A 15,958-nucleotide genomic window follows, 5' to 3' on the forward strand; every position below is an offset into this window, starting at 1 on the left:
TTCCTCTAATAGGTATAAGAGGTGCCTGTGTCTGAGCAAATTGCTGTTGTTCCACTCTTTGCTTATGTCTGTGTTGCAGGGGGCCCCCTGGGTCCAAACTTAGCTATTGGTCCAGTTGGAGCTGGGAGATTCTGTATCTCAGGTAGCTGCTCTTGGCTCAACTCAAGCTAGTTGATTCTGTGACTCATGGAGCTGCTTTTGGTCTTCTCAGGGCTCTTGGTCCAGTCAAAGCTGACAGATTCTGTGTCTCAGGAAGCCTCTCTTGGTCCAATGGGAGGTGGCAGATTCTGTGTCTCAGAAAGCCACTATTGGTCTAATGAGGGCTGGTGGATTCCCTGTCTCAGGAAGTTACTCTTGGTCCAATGAGGGCTGGTGGCTTGGTTTCCGAGCCTCAGGGAGTTACTGGGGTCTCAGGCAGATGGGTATTGGAGCAGGGCATGTAGATTGCAAGGTCCCATGGGGGTTTTTGGTGGGAGGGGCCTATCCACAGGAGTTTTCCCTGCTGGCCTGCAACTGGGGCAGAGTTGGGTGGGGGTTTCCAGGAACTGACTGTGTCCCAGGGCTTGGATTCTAGGGGCAGGACTCTCTGGGTATAAGTGTCACTCACATCTTGGTCCAATGAGAGCTGGCAGTTTCATTTTCTGAGACTCAGGATGTTACTGGGGTCTCAGGCAGATGGGTATTGGAGCAGGGCATGTAGATTGCAGGGTTCAATAGGTGGGTAGGTGGGGGGGTTAGTGGAGGGTCCCTCCCTGAAGGAGTTTTCCCTGCTAGTTGGCAACTGGAGCAGAGTTGGGTGGGGGTTCCCCAGGAACCGACTGTGTCCAGAGGCTTGGGTCTTAGGTGCAGGACTCTGGGTGTGAGAAGTGTCTCTCATGTCCTGGTCCAATGAGAGCTGGCAGTGTGGTTTCTAAGCATCAGGAAGTCACCTGGGTCTCAGGAAGATGGGTATTGGGGCAGGACATGTAGATTGCAGGGTACTATGGGGTGGGGTTGGTGTGTGTGTGTGGGCTTCCCACAGGAATTTTCCCTGCTGGTCAGCAACTCGAAAATTAGGATTTTTAAACAAATGGATCTTATAGAAATGCTAAAAATTAAAAACTCATCATGTCTAATTAAAACCACAGTTGAAGTATTTTCAAGCAAAAGAAAGAGTATCAAAGACAGAGGACAGTATTCCTCTCAAAATAGCTCAAAGACCTTAATGCAAGACACAAACCTGTGAAATTGCCAGAGAAAACACTTCAAGGTAGAGGCACAGGCAAAGGTATTTTTCCAGATTTATTTTTCACGCTTACTTTAATTTCATAAGTGAGTACTATGTTTATATAATTTTCAATGAAGACTTTCCCCCTTTCACTTCCTTCCATGACTTTCTCCCACTTACTTTCAAATTAATTGCCTCTTTGTAGAAATTATTATTTCTACACACACACACACACACACACACACACACACACACACACACACATTGAGACAGAGACAGAGATAGAGAACTACCATACCATCCCCACAATCAAAAGTAACAGCAACCTTACCACAACCACCACTACACTGGACTACTTTTCTGCCATGCTATGAAGAAACATTCCAATCAATTCCCCTAACTGATTGATATCTATTGGTCTCTTGCATATATTAAGTTAATGAGTAAAGAGTTAATCATAGGAGAGAGTATGTTATACAAGAAGAAACATGTAAATTTTCCTATTCAAAAATGAAATGGATAAACAATAAAGCTATGAATCTGATTATTGAATAGAATAAGCATTAAAGATCAGTCATTTCATTTTTCATAATATTTGTGTATGATTTTTATTTTGAAATAACATTTATTTCTAAATTATCTAAAATGTGTCATCAAAGATTTGGATAAACCTACTTTAAAACTGATGTGAATTAACTTAGGTGAAATAAATGCTTCAGTTGAAATATATAAATACATGAAGTAAGAACTTCTGGCATATATTACATCAAAAATTTAGAAGGAATATAAAGTAATCTGCTTTTGTTGCATGGAGGATTCTTGCTGGGTGGTGTAACTACAGAAATTTTAAAAATTTACTAGGCATATTTTAGGATTGTGCAAGTGATAATATGTTTGATATTTCTTGGATCCAGGAAATTCTTTAAGGAAGGATCGAAAAATGAAACAAATAAAGATACAAAATAAACCTGTGATAATCCCTATTAGTACTCTTCTCATTCTTTGGCAGAATACCTGAGAGCAAGGAGTATGGGAAGGGGGATTCAGTTAGGATCCCAGGTTCAGGAGGCACCAGTCCACTATGGCAGGAAAGACATTACATCTAGAGAGGCTTCACCATTTTGGAAGGAGTATACAATACCCCTCTTCACATACTGGTTGACCAGAAGGCAAACAGCACTAGAAACAGGAACAGGCTCTAAGCTTCAAGATATTTCCCTACTTTTTTCTATCCACAAGCCAGGTCTTTATTCTTAGTGATTCCAAAGCATCACAAAACAATTTGATAATCTTGAGACAGAGTATGAAAATATATGAACCTGCAAGTTACATTTTTACAATCAAACCTTAAGAGTTAATTGGTATCAGGAACTCAGTATGAATTCCTGATATGGATATGCCCAACCTAGATCAAATCGATGAGTAAGTAGCAACAGTGAAGGCCCAAGTAAAAATCTTTATTTAAAGGATTTCTATAGATACCATTTATTATGCTCATATATATACACAATTAAAATTTTACTTCCTTTGTATTCTCCTCTACTATCCTCTTTTATTTCTCTTGCACTAGTCACTTTTCATCTCATTTTTTATCCAAGTATACTTTCATCCAAGTATTTTCTCTCAGAGACCACATATGGCACAAAGTTAAATTTAATAAGTGTCACTCATGACCCATTAAAATAGTAAAGACAAGCTATGTAGGGTGCTTGTGAACTTGATTTTTCTATAGCATGTGGACCAGGAAGGCAAAGATAAACACAGAAGTCAAAAAAGAGTAGCGACTCTTCAGTGAAGAAATGTATCTTTAAATAATTAACTATCTTATGTCCTTTAAAAGTATCAAGGCCATGCATGGAAAACTGGATGGAAGAACAATTTCTAGTTATAGAAAAACAAATGTAACATGGCTACTATCCATCATACAAGGTCACAACCCCTCATACATCATTCCATTTTAGAAGTGAAGGATGTGATAAATAATGTACACTTTATAGTGGATATGGAAAGCAGGCATAGATATTAGGTTAATATTCAATTTTGCTATGTTTTTAATACTCAATAAATGGAAGCTATTTAATTATTGCCGCTAGTGATCCATATTTGATTTTTTCTTTTTAATTTATTTTTCTCTCTTATCTTACATCTGAAACTCAGTTTCTTCTCCCTTCCCTTCTCCCTGTCCCTCTTTCTACCTCACCTCTTTCCCTGCCTCCATTTCCTTTCAGAAAAGAGCAGGCCTTCCAGAGATATCAACCAAACATAACATATCAAGTTACAATAATTCTAGGCATAGACCCTCATATCAAGGGTGGATGAGGCAAACCAGTAGGAGAAAAAGGGTCCAAAAAACAGATGAAAAGTTAGATAGCTCCTGCTCCCACTCTTAGGAGTCCCAAAAGAATACCAAATATACAACATAATATATATTCATAGGATCTAGTATAGACCTATACAGACTCCCTGATTGTTGGTTTAGTCTCTTTGAGCTCTTATGAGCCCTGGTTAGTTGATTCTGTGGACCCCATTCATTCTTGGCTTTCCTTGACCTCTCTGATTCCTACAATCCTTTCTCTTGCTCTTTCTTCTACAGGATTCCCCAAGCTCTGTCTACTGTTTGGCTGTGGGTCTCTGCATCTGGTCCTATCAGTTGCTAGATGGAGCATCTCTGATTAAGAGTGCTAAGCTCAAGTCTACCTAAGAATATAGAAGAGTGTAATTAGGAATAATTTCATTCCTTTAAAAATTTATTATTATTATTATTATTATTATTATTATTATTATTATTATTATCTTGCCAGCCCTGTTTGGTTTTACCAAAGGTTTCTGGGCTATCCCTGCTGCCTGACCATCCAGGCAGTGCCAGGTATGGGCTCCCTCTAGTGGCATCGGTCTCGAGTTACATCAGTCATTGGTTAGACACTTCCACAAGTTCTGAGGCACCTTTAGACCACCACATCTTGCAGGCATGAGAGGTTGTAGATTGAAGGCTTTGTGGCTGCTTTGGTGTTCCAAGCCTTCACTTAAAGCCTTGCCGTGTTACAGAAGATGACCACTTCAGGCTCCATATCCCCTGTTACTAAGAGGCTTCACTGGGGTCACCCTGGTAGATTCCAGGGAATTCCCATTTCACTGCTTCCAAAAAAGCCACAGAATCCCTCCTGTCTCCCAATTCCAGTTGTCTTTCCCAGTACTCTCTCCCTCCATCCCCGGACCTGATCTCTGCCATTCCCATACCCACCCTACCCCTCAGTCCACTCACAACACCTTTTCTATTTCCCCTTCCCAGCGGATCGTCTTATTAATTAGAGCATATTTGAAACTCACATATCTGGCCATTGTGTGTTGTTTTCTTCATTATTAAAGGAGATCTCTAAGAAGTAGCTGTTCCTAGGATAATGGCATAGCTTGAGACAAAACCGTCAATCAAATTCATTTAATGAGATACGACACACAGCTAAAATTAAAACTAGCAGATGTTTTATTTATAAGGGAAGGGGAAGAAAAATAAAAGCAGGAGTTAGTATTTGTGGTCCCATGAGTTTGGCATGCAGTGATTTCATTCTTTCAGGACATGAAATCTCCTAGGCTCTCATTCATATTATGGTTTCTATAGTAGATAAGATGATCCAGAGCAGTGGACATTTTAGAATGTCTGTGGCAATAATCTTTAGTTTACTAAATTAATTTGTCTTCTGAAGAGAATTTTGAGGTCTTTGGTTAATAAGTGTAAGTGCTGTTCTTGGGTCCATTTAGAGGGGTCTCTTGTCTCTGGATCACAAATTTTGAATTCTTTGTATGTTTTGGATATTAACCCTTTGTCAGATATGGAGTTGATGAAATCAGATGAATCATATGTATTAAATAGGTTAAACCCAGCAAGTCCTACACACTATGACAATAAGGAAGTGGTCTCCTGTGCTAATGCATTCAACTCTATTCCTCACTTTCTCTTCTATCAAGTTTAGTGTATCTTGTTTTCTGTTGATGTCTTTGATCCACTTGATTTTTGTGCAGAGTGATTCTTCTGCATGCTGACATCCAGTTGGAGTAGTAATATTTGATGAGGATGGTTTCTTTTCTCCATTGCATATTTCTGTCTTCTTTATCACAAATTATATGTGTATATGTAGGCTTACATTGGAGTCTTTGATTTGATTCCATTGATCAACTTTTCTGTTTTAATGCCAATATTATACAGTTTTTCTTACTATAATTCTGTGGGACAGATTGAAATTGTGGATGGCAGTACGTTTAGAAGATTTTATTATTGTGCAGGATTGTTTTAGGTATTCTGGGCTTTTTGTTTTTCCATGTGAAGATGACTTCTTTCAATGTCTGTAAAGAAATGTATTGGAATTTTAATGGGAATTGTTTTGAATCTGTAGACTGCTTTAGTAAGATGGCCATTTTTACTATGTTAATATGATCCATGAGCATAGAGGACTTTTTTCATCTGATATCATTTTCATCTGATATTGTTTCTTGCATCAAAGACTTAGATTTTTTGCCATACAAGTCTTTCACTTATTTGGTTAGAGTTATATTTTATATTGTTTGTGGCTATGTGGAAGATGTTTCTCTGATTTCTTTCTCAGGCCACTTATCATTTTCATATAGAAGAACTGCTCATTATTTTGATTTAATCTTGTACCCAGCTACTACATTGAAGGTGTTTATCAGCTGTAAGAGTTCCCGGATAGATTTTTGTGGTCACTTATATATACTAACATATCATCTGCAAATAATGATAGTCTGACTTCTTGCTTTCCAATTTCCAAGACTCCTTGGTCTTCTTCAGTCGTCTTATTGCTGCAGCTAGAACAGATAACAAACACAGCCACTAAGATTGACAATTAATGAAGAGGACCTCATGAAACTGGAAACCTTCTATAAAGCAAAGAACACTGTCTATAGGACAAAATGGCAGCCTGTAGAATGAGAAAAGATTTTCAGTCTTTGGATCTGTGAGGAACTGGTTATGGGGAAGAATAGCCCTGGTATTTCTAGGACTTATACATCTGATTCTGGCTTCTGCCTTGGGTTGTGTACTCTAAACCCAAGAACATGATTTCTGACCTCTAAAATTCAATGGCAATCACAAGAAAAAATGATGTACCTTCAAGGGTTCTTATGGGATGTTAATTCAGAGATGGCTAAAACTTAAAGTTACCCCTTCCTCTAAAATAAATGGATAAAATGAGGTGGGAGATTCTGGTAACATTTAGGAAGGGACTATACCCTCATTAGTATGGAAGAAGTTATAGAAATGAAGAGCAACTAGCATCCTTCAATTTGTGTAAGAACTTTATGGTACTTTCTGAGGGAGTTAATGTATATGATTGATGGCAGATTTTGAGCTTTCAGAATTGTATATGAAAGACAGTGACAGGGAAAACCAGAAGTTGTCAGATCTTAGACTATTTGCTGATTTGCTCATTTCATATTCAGCTGCCTCTCTCTTTATCTCTATGTTTGATATTACTCTGTGAGTCCCCAGTTCTCAGTTGTGAAATTCCATTACCACCCACAGGGATGAATTCTCTTCAGAATCCCTGCCATGATAATTCTTTTAAACCACATATATGAAAGACTGTCTGATTCAGTGTCCTCTAGGAAATGCAACTTTACATGTGGTAATGTGAGACAAATGGAAATATTACTTAGACCAAGTGCCCTCCAGGGCTCACCCTACATTTGCTGCTGCTTATCCTGGCCCAACACTGACCTCTGACCTCTGGCGAGTCTTTGTGACTGTGTAATAAGCAGAGTGCTTACCCTGGATATTTTGAGTCAAGCTTCATTGATTCAAACAGTCAAGCTGAAGACTGATTGATCCACACTTAGTGTCTTATTTGTGACATTGTCCAAGAGGAAAGCAAAATGTACAGGAAAACATGTTCCTTACTGCTTCCTATCCACTTGACATGACACATCCCATAATGCATGCTCCCCAGTATCACCCACCCAAAGAATCTCCACTTAGATGCACTTTACATAATTGTAAAACATTATTCTGAAGGATATGTTTAACCAAAGAAACTGGTTTTCTTTTATAGCACTTCTTTATTGTATTGGACCCTCCTCATGAATTGTCCTGCCTGTGCCCATTTACTCCAAAGTCCAACTCCTTGCAGATTGCCTTCTTTACTCAATGGTTTCATTGCTAAATGACCACCGTCTATTCTCTCTGTGGTTTCCCTTTTGCTCTTTTAGCAATCTCTAACACAGATAATCTGCTTCCTGAAATACCGTTTCACAAATCCAATTAAAGATAAAATCAAAATTCATCATAGACCTCCCGGCTCATACTAGCAGCTACTGCTTTACTAATCATTTGGATTCTTATACCCATATGTTCCTGTTTAGTATTTCTGAAAATTCAATTCATCCAAGTTACTATGCAACATCAAAACACAGATTTATGTGCACAGTATCATCATAAAGTGTATGGACACATACTAGTCTCTCTTTCAAGCACTGTGACATACTGAGGCCTCCTAAAGCAAAGATGAAAAGTTCAGAAGAAAGCAGCTACAGAGTCCTAAATGTTATTCACAAGAACAGGAAAGAGAATTCTCTGATCCAACCCAAGTATCTTAGCTAAAAGGAAAAATTATTGATTTCTTTTTCTTTCTCTTTATGTTCCACTCTGTTCCCAGATTTCATTTCTTATTTTTAATTTTTAATTTTTGTTCACCTCTTTTATCTGATTCATTCTCATATGCATTCCTTTTTAACAGCTGGCTGCATCTTTCTTTTTTCCATTCCTCAGGCTTCCTTTTTATCATATTTAAGTACTTTAGTATTGTTTTTTCTTTATTAGATTTTAATGTCTTAATGTACTCTGTCTGTACCTTTGTTCCTTTCTATGGTTGTCAGTGTAGTGTCATGCTTACTATTAACTGCATTTTACTATATTCCTACATATGCTTTGATTTGATTTTTTGTTCTCTTTAGTAGTACTGGGAATTGAGGAATCAAGAGGAGGCTGCTGAATAATAGGACCCATGATTATAAGTCAAAGAGGGAATGGAGAGATAACTCAGTGTTTAACAGCATTAACTGCTCTTCCAGAGGATCTGGATTCAATTCCCAGCACCCACACTTGGTTCACAAATGTCTGCAACTTCAGTACCAAATTATTCAAAGGCATCTCTGTCTTCCTCAGGCACCACACACTCACATGATGCACAGACTTACATTCAGGCAAATCATTCATACACATTGAAATACATAATATAATACAAGAAAATTAAATTTTTAAGTGGAAGAGGACACTGAGATTGTCAGTTGTAATGGTCAGCTGTGGTCATTCTTATGATAGTCAGCTGTGTAACTGACTTTAGTGGTCAGTTATAGTTGTTACTATTGTGTTTAGTTGTCATTGTTACTCTGACAGTCAGTTATAGTGTGCATTTAAATGATCAGCTGTAGTGAACAGATGTAGTTGTCTCTCTTACAATAAGATCTAGTGGTCAAATATAGTGGTCATTTAGATTGTCAGCTGTGGAGGTCATTGTGGTGATCAGCTGTTTTTCTTAGTATTGTGTCAAGTTGTAACAGTCACTTGGAGATCAATTGTCATGGTCACTTTGGTTGTTAGTTATAGTGTTCACTATGGTCACCTGTGGTGGTCAGCTATATTGATCAGTTTTAGTAACCACTGTGGATGCCAATTGTCTTGGTCACTCTGATGGTCAGCCATGGTGAACACTTTAGTGATCAGCTGTAATGGTCACTGTGATAGTAAGCATAGTGATCTCTATTTTGGTCTGTTGTACTAGTCAGCTATAGTAGTCAACTAGGGTTTTTAATATTGTATATAGATGTCAGTGATAGTGGTCAATTTGGTGGTCAATTATAGTGTTCAACAGAAGGGACAATTGTTATGGTCACTGTGGTTTGTGAGCCAGAAGGGTCACAACTGTGGTCTCTTGTAGTGGTAGCTGCTGCAGTCACTATGGTGGCAGTTTTAGTGGTCATATAGAGTGGAAACTATGGAGGTCAGTTGTCATCATCACTGTGGGGGTCAGTTATAGTGTTTATTGTAAAGGTCAGTGGTGATGATCAGCTAGAGTCAATATTATGGTTTGTTATAGAGGTCAGTTATGGTTGTCAATGTGATGGTCACATGTGGTTGATCACTGTGATAATCGGTCATATTGGTCTGTTAGTTGTGGTGGTTAATTGTGGTCTGCTATAGTAGTCAGCTGAGATGTTCACTATTGTGTTCATATTTGCATTGGTCCAATGTAATGGTCACTATGGAGATGAGTTTTAGTGGTCACTCTGATGGTCCATTATAGTAGTTTTGGGGGTTCCAAGAAGAATGTCTCCCATAGACTCATGTATTTGAATACTTAGTCATCAAGGAGTGGCACTACTTGAGAAGGATTAGGACTTTTGGCCTTGTTGTAGGAAATATGTAAATGAGGGTGAGCTTAGAGGTTTTCAAAAGCTCAAGCCAGGTCTGGTGTCTCTCTCTTCTTGCTCCTTGCAGATCAGGATGTAGAACTCTCAGCTACTTTTCCAGCACCATGTTTGCTGTGTGCTGCCAGGCTCCCTGCCATGAAAAAGAACTACACTGCTGAGACTGTAAGCAAGCACAGATTAAATACTTTATTTTATAGGTTTCCTTGGTCATGGTTTCTCTTCATAGCAATAGAACATTGATTAAGACAGTGGCCATTGAGGTGATTGGTTTTAGTGTTCATTGCCACGATCACCATAGTGATCACTATGAAGATAACAGCAGTGATCAGTTGTGCTACTCTCTAGTCAATCATAATGGTCACTATGGTTGCCATTTTTATTGTTTGTAGACAAAACTCTAAATGGTCTTATTAAATAAGAAACACAGAGCCAAATACAGAGTTAAAAGCCCTAGAGATCAGAGCGCTAGTGAATAGCCTTTAGGTTACCACTTGCCACTGTCCTTCTCCTGAGAGAGAGACCTTCTCCTGTGTGACCTGTCTTTATTGCCTTTCTGTTCTGCCTCCTCATGGCTCTAAACCCAATCACATGACTTCCTCATCACTGCCTGTCTATACAGACTTCCGTGTCTCTATGGTTAGTATTGGGATTAAAGGTTCGGATCACCACTTGGCTGTGTCCTTGACCACTCAGATACTCTGCCTGCCATGTGATCAGTTTCAGGTCATGAGCCACCATTGCCAGACTTCTGCTAAATGGCGTGCTATTAGTTCTGATCCCCAGGCAACTTTATTTATTAACATACAAATAAAATCACATTTCAGCACAAATAAAATATCACCATAATTGTTCACTGTGATGGTAATTCATAATGGTCACTGTGATGATCAGCCATATTTGTCACTCTGGTGGTCTCAGTGGTGATCATTTGTAGTGTCTAGTGTGATGGAAAACCATAATCATCAATATTCTGGTCATCTTTGATAGTCAGTTCTGGTGGTTACATTTGTCCTTAGACCGGTTCATCAGTTGTAGTGGTCACCAGTGGTCAGGTAAAGTGGACACAGAGATGGAAAGTTGTATGGATTAGGTATAATGATAACTGTGGTAATGATATTGGTGAAATGATTAAGGCCACTCCACGTAGTTAAAAGGGAGGTTATTAGTGGCATAACTCACAAATGAAGGCATAGGTAGGTTGCAGGGCCTGGGGAAGACATAGCTCAGTCTGGTGGTGTTCTCTGGAGAACTCTGCTTGGTCTACCTCTAGCATCCAGGGTCCAGGAACCAAGAGCGGGTGGCGCATCTGGATCCCGGGTCCTCAGGGCACTCTCTTGGCCCTGCCTTGTAGGCGTGACAGTTACTGAAGCCTCAATGGGGGTTGGAACTTCCAGATCAAAGCTGGAATGATTACCCCTTTTGTATAAATAAGAAGGTTCTAACTTAATACAAGACTATATACAAAGGAATGGTTATCAAATATTGTCCAGTAGTATTGAGGGATAATGACCTAGATAAAATGGAACTTCATTCAATGTGAACAATGTCAAGCAATAAATATATACTAAAATCAAGAGAAGTCTAGAGCGTAGGTAAATTGTATGTTACAAAGATCATTCCAAATGGTGTCCTATCCTAAAGAACCTGAATCTAATACTTAATATGTTCTATCTAAGATTATATATAAAACTGCTAGTCTTCAGTCCCATCAAAGACCTGAGAAGGAATATAATGGCACCTGAGAAATGGAAGATGGATGCAAGCACCTTTCGGGAATCTTGCAAGACAGCTGGCAGCCTGGCCAGTCACCTAATGTTTCTCAGCATTGTTGGTGCATTCAAATTGTCTACAGGCCTCGAGTATCTGGCAGATCATTTTCAGAAGCAGGAATTCTGAAAGACCATCTTACCCTCCCTTGGCAGAGTACAGTGGTCTCTTTCCTTGTGTTCCACTTGTCAAGAAAGGACAGCATTTGTACTGTCAGCAGTTGAGGCAAGGGCAGTTCTTTGCCCACTAGGCCATTTTGTGCCAAGAAGACAAACTTCCAAATGGAAATGTCTTAGAAGCCCAACATTCTCTCAGGATCAAATTGGTGCTGCCAGGAGCAATTGTGTCTCATGTCAACAGAATTCTAAGTTATTTAAATACCATATTCTCTAGGTCTATGAAGTGTTTGAAGATTACCTGTCCATCTGACCTATGTATCTGTAAATTTGGATAACCTAACTGACATAACTATAGAGATGACAAGCATAGGTGACTATAAATCTATAAGTGTTATCTACCAAAATAACCTAAGGACTAAGGCTTCATGTAAACAAGGTAAACAGTCTATAAGCAAATGTATATAAAGAACAATGACTTCAAAATTGTGACAATTTTGAATTGTTAAGATATTTATAACAGAGGTAGGAATATATAGTGCAATATGCAATATGACAATAATCTTAAATATATATCAACATACAGAATATCCTAAACAGAAGTAGAACATATATAAAGTATGACAGATATAAATTTACAGTTGCATCAATATACAAATATTTCAAGTAGGAGTAGAAATATATGTACATTATAACAAATATAGTTCTGTATTTGCATCAATATACAAATTATCTTAAACAGGAATATAAAAATAGTTTACATTTGTATCAACATATAAGAATCCATAATAGTGCAAATTACAGTGCACATTATCTAAGGCTGCTATTTTACTAAATTTGTTTACAATTATATAAAATAATCTACCATAATATTTATACATATCTATGCCATTTCTTTCTCTTTTTTGAGACATTTTTTTCTTTTCTTAAGGAGAATATTGAGTTTAATATTTTCTTCCACCCCTAACCTTATAACCATCATCCATAACCCTGAAAAATATGAAACCTTAGGGAGAAGGGGTGTCGTTTTCTTAGAATTACTTCCTGCTGTTTTGGGGGTGATGGTATCTTGGTTGGGTACTGTGAGAAAGCTCAGATAGTTAAATCTCAGTTAGACTAACTGTAGGTTCCACAGCAAGTCTTAGAGTAATAGGTAAGATTGTCTGAAATTCTTGCAAGAAGTATAGTATGATGGTGATTACCGTGGCATCATTCTGGATTGTTTAGAGTTGTTGTTGGGGCCCCATCTTCCTTCTGGAGACTTCTGAGATTGCTATTGAAAAAAACGTATTTGTTATCAAAAATGGGAGGTTTGGATATTAAGAGGACATAACATGTAAGAAAGGATTCCGAGAAATCAAGAGTAACCATGGAAAGAATTAGAATCTTGAAGACAATGGTCCCTTTTTATTGGTTTCCTTCTGTCCCACACCAGAGGGCTCTTCTGATATGGAACTGATGAATCTCTCAATCTTTTCTTTTAGCAATATGCTTGGGTTTAGAGAAGGAGTAAGCCAATTCCCTCTCCAAAGCCAGCTTGGCTTATAGTTGAATTGGAACCACAACTTTTCTAGATTGATAGAGATATAGATGTTAGACAGTGAGATTTTACCCTGTGTAGATTGGTACAAATAGATTCTTCCTTTCTGCTGTAAACATCCGGATATCCAAGGCCTTATGATTTCTGGAAGATGGTTATTTCCATCAGCTGCGTGACAGTCATCTCTGTTGCTTACTATGATCAGCTGTAATGGTAAACTGTAATTGTTACTATTGTGTTCAGCTGTAGCGGTTACTGTACTGATCAGCCATAGTGTTCAATGAGATGATCTGTAGTCATGATAACTGTGGTGGTCTCTTATAATGTTCATTATAGTGGTCAGCCTTCATGTGCTCACCCACTCTTTTAGTGTCAAGCACAGAATTTTTTCATAACTGCCCATTGATAGCACCAGTGTCATACTGTCTTTGAGTGTTTCTCTGTGTACAGTAAACAAAGAATGAGATTGCTATGTTGTAGCAAATTAGAAAATTGTCCAAGGTTCATCCCATAGCAGTTTATATACTATTTGTAATATATGATTGTTCCTTTTCTCTCAAATTTTTATAAACACTAAAAATTATATAACTATAATTTTCCTTATTTTAATTGATTTTCTTTCGATTACAAATGAGTTTGATCCTTCTTGGGCATACATAAACTTCAGCTAATCTTGTTTTTCACTTTGCAAGACGCTAATAATAGCTCTTTCTTTTCCTGGTGAATTATTGACATTTTTCTATTAAGTTTTATAAATGAAAATATAATTTTTTTAAATCAACAAAATTATTTCATTTGAAGAATTCAGTTTTGAGTTTTTAGAAACACCTAATGTTAACTATTGAAATTAATATATCTATTTTATGACAATGCAATATAATAAATAAATTAGTGTACTGGAAACCAAATACAGAAAGGACATGGAAGTTTCTAATGTGATTCTTCCACACTACCCAAAACAGCTTCAAGTGCTACTTACACTGAACCCTCAGTTTCAATAGTAAGGATTGGTTTAAATTTATCATCTTATCCCTGCGACCTGCTCTCTATTAAATACAGCTGACAGTGAGGCAGAGGACTATTTACAAGGACCTTTGAATAATAAGACCATTGCATTGGTCTTGGCTTGGTATGACAGAGACATTAATATAAGCAGCATATCTGCTCTGTCAGCTTCCCATGATGCTGTGAAATTCTTGTTGGTCAAGGTGATGTTTTTCTCCACAAGAAAGTTTCATCCTGGTGTCAGTTAAATATATGAATATCTAGGAGCATTTTGTTTCTATAGAATTATTATTATTATTATTATTATTATTATTATTATTATTATTATGTTGGTTTTCAGACAGTCTAACCAAGAATGTCCTGGAACACCCACAATCATTTTGCCTTGGCCCCCTGAATCACTACACTGTGATAATACTGTCTTTTATCATTTAGAGTTACATATACTTTTCTGATTTTTTTCTTACAATCAAAATTTTCAGGAAATGGAATGTTTTAGAGACCCCAAATGTCTCAGCAGGGCTTTGCTACACTCTTTAGTTCTAAAAATGTGCAATCAACCATAATTACCAGTAGGTGGCAATATACTACAAGAGAAAGTAGCTTCATGGTCAGATTTCCTTCCTAAATTTCCAGACCAAAAAACTGGAAAAAGCTCATGCCCTGTTAATCCCAGAAATAGCTTCTGCTTAAATAACAACAGCACTTTTAAAAGTATATTTCTGCAGAAAAGTCTCCTAAATTGATGTTTACTGAGAAAAATTATGCCGGACCGGTATGCATGTTTAAAATCCCAATTCCCTTTTAATCTACTGTGTGTGTGTGTCTTAGTTAGGGTTTCTACTGCTACGACAAAACAGCATGACCAAAAGGCAAATTGTAGAGGAAAGGGTTTATGTGGCTTACATTTCAGCATTGCTGTTCATCACTGAAGGAAATCAGGACAGGAAACAAAACAGGGAAGGAACCCGGAGGCAGGAGCTGAGTGGTGCAGAGGCCATGGAGGGCAGCTGCTTACTGGTTTGCTTTCTGATTGTTCAACCCACCTTCTTATAGAACCCTGGACCAGCACAGGAATGGAACCACGCACGATGGGTGAACGGTTCATTTTCTCTAATGTAGTTTAGAAAACTTTGCTCTTGTTTCTCACTGACAACCTCTGTGAAAACTCTCAAATCAACTTTCTTTGGAGGTTTTATATATCAAACTTGTAAGAAAAATGATTCAACTTCATTCAAATATCTACATTAAAAAACAGATGTGCCTTGGGAAGGGAATAGTTATATTTAATCTTAAAGTTATTAAATATCTTGTTGTAGGAACATTACAGACTTTTGCAAGAACGTGGTGTATCTTACATTAACACCGATTTTTCCATAGAAGGCAAATACTGTCGGCCTCCATAGAGAACATGGTTACTCTGTAGGTAACAATTTAGTCAAAGAATTACATCCCAGCACAGAAGACAGCCCATTAACATGAGGTTAGAATACTTGAGGCTGTTTTCACATCTCTTCCCTTGATTCAGGGCTGACTGCATGAATGACTAAGAGGCATTTCCCTCACTCTGTATTGCAGTGCTGGTCCAGGAAGGCAGTATTCCTTACTTTGCCTCCTCTATCAGATTCTCTTAAATATGGTGACAATTACCTGTTGAGTGCCTAAGTCATGAACTTGAATCTTTTGCTTTTGAATGGCATATTACATTTAAATATAGAGACTGGAGAGATGGCTAAGTCAGCAAAGACACTTTCAGAGAGGTCAGACAAAATAAGTTGTATCCTAGAAACCCATTTAAAGATGGACAGTGAGAACTGACTCCATAAAGTTGTATTCTGACTTCCACATGTATGTGTGGCCCTACACACACACACACACACACACACA

Source organism: Peromyscus leucopus, unplaced genomic scaffold, assembly GCF_004664715.2.
Source record: "Peromyscus leucopus breed LL Stock unplaced genomic scaffold, UCI_PerLeu_2.1 scaffold_1275, whole genome shotgun sequence".
Lineage (NCBI taxonomy): Eukaryota > Metazoa > Chordata > Mammalia > Rodentia > Cricetidae > Peromyscus > Peromyscus leucopus.